Consider the following 3,869-nt stretch of genomic DNA (forward strand, 5'->3'; position numbering starts at 1 on the left):
CAACCAGAGGTTTTGAGGCTTTTGTTTCCTGGGCTGGAACCTTGGTTTGTGTGGTCTCACTCCCCAGTTGTTCCTCCCAGTTTATCTGCATGCAAATGTGGGACAACCCAGGTCACCAGCCACTGCCTTGCCCGCACTATCCATTGCCTGGCTGCACATCCTCTCCATCCTGGCTGCCCGTCTCTGCCCCTCCTACCAGTTTGAATGAAAGTGTTTTCTTTAACTGCTTGGTTGTTGGGCTTCCCAGCCCAACTGTTGGGTTGTAGATTTTAATTTCATGACTGTATGTCTCTCCATATGTCTCAGTTGGTTTCTACAGTATCTGATACTGGCTGGGTCAGAACAGATGCTACTGAAACTGAACTGATTCATGCCCAAGACCTCTGGGGCACCATCCTGGAAAACATCCTGCACCATCCAGGATCTCCACGCTAACTCTGAGGTTCCGTGCCATGATTCTCAGAGAGCCTCAAGAGCCCTTGAAAGAATGAGCCATGGCCATGCTGCCCACAGATGGGCAGCGCACATGCAGCAACTCCTTCTTCTGTGGTTTTCTTCTTCAGCTTATGGTTCACAGAGGACTCACAGTTTGCTGCACTGGAGTTTCATGCACTCCACCTACTGAGCCATAGCATTTCAGAGACATTAAATTTATGGTGTTCACTTTTCAGGTGAATAAAGAAAGATCCAGATAAAGGAATTAAACAGTCCAAAGTCACCAAACAAGTTAGCAAGCTTAAGACTAGAACCCTAGTCACTCAGCGTTGAGTTCTTTGTCCTTCCACAGTGTAATGCACAGTATACCATTTTAGCCCCATGAATAACGTAGGTTTCATGTATCGACTCAGGTCTGTGGGTTCCTTATACCACTGGCTTTATTTTCAATGTTGTCTACAGCTATTTATTGCTTACATGTCATTTTGATTTACATTACCTTGGCCCTCTACTGTGTCCATGTACCATGTAATTCACATGCATACACATTGGATATGCACATATTCTATTGGTCCAGTGCCATTGTGGTGGATTATATTATTATCCCCATTATTGCATGCTTTCACTGTAGAGGGTTATACATCCATACCCATGACCAAATGATTTACATTACTTTCCTGTGGAAAGAAAATGCTTGACAATTTAAGTTGCTTTGGCCAATAACACATGAGCAAGGAGATGTGTTTCAGCCTTTGGTCCTTTCTCTCTGTCCTAAGAGGGGCACATTACAGAGAGGGCTTTCTCCTTCAGGATGGATCCAAAAAGTCAAAGGCAAAAGGCTATAGTTCACCTACAACTGACATGAAACATGGACAATCAGCTTTTGTAAGCCACTGCGATTATGGAGTTGTCACTGTGCCACAATGTAGCAATTTGATCAAGACAGTCATGTCAGTTCCATGTACCACATTTGTCCCACTGATCAAGTACTATGTTGGTGCAGATGCACAGTGCTGGCCACATACATTATACACATCCCTTTCCTCATTACTGGACATTCTACTTCAAGCTCCTCCTGATTCCCAGTTTACCAGGCCACCCTACTCCACCCCATCACTTTGAGAAAAGCCCCTTTGGTGTCCCTGTTCCCCAGACTATAGACCACAGGGTTGAGCAGGGCCATGAAGACATTGTATAAGAGTGAGATCTGCTTGTCTTGCTCTGGGGAATAGCTAGAGTTGGGCCTCATGTAGATGTAGGTCACTGGAGCATAGAAGAGTAAGACCACAGTCAGGTGGGAAGCACAAGTAGAGAAAGCCTTGCAGTGGCCTCTTACAGACTTGATCTTGAAAATGGAGTGGGCAATATGAACATAGGAGGCCACAATGAGGGAGAGTGGAACAGCAGCCATGAACACCCTGATAACCAGAACCACGATCTCAATGAGATGGGTATCCATGCAAGCCAAGCTTCGTACTATGGGGCTTTCTCAGAAGTAGTGGTTGACCACGTTGGGCCCACAGTAAGGCAACTGCATGATGAAAAAAGTATGGATCAGAGAGAGGAAAAAACCACAAGTACAGGTCCCAGCTGCCAGCCGTACACACAGGCCGCAGTTGAGGATGACCATATAACGCAGTGGGTAGCAGATGGCTATGTATTGGTCATAAGCCATGATGACAAAGAAAATGCACTCGGTCAGGCCTCGAGCATCAAACACAAACATCTGCAGCCAACAGCCAGCAAAAAACATGGTCTGAGACTAAGCAAGAAGATGCACTAACATCTGGGGTACGGTGGTGCTGATGCAGCCCATGTCCAGCAGGGAGAGAATACAGAGGAAGAAGTACTTGGGAGTGTGAAGATGCATGTCCAGGCAGATCAGGGTGACAATGAGCCCATTGCCCAGGATTGAGCTCAAGTAGAGGAGAAGGAAGGCAACAAAGAGGACCCTGTTGGACCTAGGGTCACTGGAGAAGCCGAGCAGGATAAATTCGGAAACCCAACTTTGGTTCTGCACTGGAGGCATCCACATGGCAGGGTCTATAAGAGAATCACACTCATGTAAATGTCATCGAACACAGGCTGGTCTAGCGAAAGTGTTGCCCCGGAGGCAACCAGGCTAGGATTTAAATTCTCACCTCACTACTCATCTGCTCTGTTGAGCAAGTGACTTAACCTCTCTGAGCTTCCATCTCCTTATCTGTAAAATGTGAATAATACTAATATTAATACTAATCTCTCCAGGATTTTATGAAGCATAGAGGCACTGTATATGAAGCATCTAACACAATTCCTTAAAACAATACATAACTGTAAACTGCTCATATGCAATCTCCCCAGTCTTACTTCACACCCTACAGAGAACAAACTGGTCACTCACATATCTAACAACGAGCAGTTCACACATCAGCTCCCAAACCTTAAGAGGTGGAGTTCCTGTCTACCTTAGAGACCCCTTGTCCAGACGTGCTGCAAAGCCTCGCCAGCATATCCATTTCTCCCCTGCCAGGTGACAGTGTGAGGCTTTGTCAATAGAGGGCGCCAGAGGGACACGACGATGAGAGCAGGGTGAAGTTACTTTAAACAAAACAGGTCAAATTGAAAATAAATAGAAAGCTGATAAATATGAACGTTAGCATTTAGATATGGACTAAATATTTTAATAAGACATATTTTAGACAGCTTTAAAAAAAACCATACATATTGCTTAACCATTTTGCAATATATAAATATATCAAAGCGACATGTTATATACCTTAAACTGAAAAAATGTGTCAATTATATCTCAGTAAATCGGGGAAAAAGAAAGATGCCTTAATATGAGGGCAATAGACTCATGAGGAAGAAAGAATGAAAGACATATGCCACACAAACTAAAAGAAATAAGTTGTAGCTTCATAAGACATTTGTCAAAATTCATCAGACACTGCATCATAAATGCAAGCTCAAAAATCCAGAGTGGAAATCACTTAGGCTATATTCTCTGGTAACTGTGAAATTGGCTAGAAACCAATCTTAAAATAAGTGCAATGGAGACATACCCAACTACTTTAGAATTAGCATCCACTGCTAACTAATGTATTAAACAAAGAAAAATAAAAATAGAAATTAGTACTTATTGAACTAAATAATGATAAAAATAAGACATTATCAGCGCTTGGGGGGAATTCATTTCCATCTTTCATGATGAAAATGCATATGAGAAGAAAGGCTAAAACTTAATTAGCTAACCTCCCATTTCAAGAAGCAAGACAGATAGAGAGAAATAAAACACCAATATCAGGAATGAAAAGGTGGGCATTACTACAGATCCTACAGTCTTTCAAAAAGATCATTTTAAAAATTACAAAAAAAACTTTATATCAATAAACTTGACAGTTAAATGAAATGCACAAATGTCTTTAAAAACACAAATTACCAAAACTGACACA

General features: G+C 42.5%; 1 pseudogene; it reads right to left on the reverse strand.

The window, feature by feature from the left end:
- Positions 1 to 1,522: 1,522 nt before the first annotated feature.
- Positions 1,523 to 2,470, reverse strand: LOC119052211 (olfactory receptor 2A12-like; annotated as a pseudogene).
- Between the last annotated feature and the right edge of the window lie 1,399 nt (positions 2,471 to 3,869).

This window comes from Artibeus jamaicensis, unplaced genomic scaffold (genome assembly GCF_021234435.1).
Source record: "Artibeus jamaicensis isolate MK-2021 breed Jamaican fruit bat unplaced genomic scaffold, CSHL_Jam_final scaffold_847, whole genome shotgun sequence".
Classification (NCBI taxonomy): domain Eukaryota; kingdom Metazoa; phylum Chordata; class Mammalia; order Chiroptera; family Phyllostomidae; genus Artibeus; species Artibeus jamaicensis.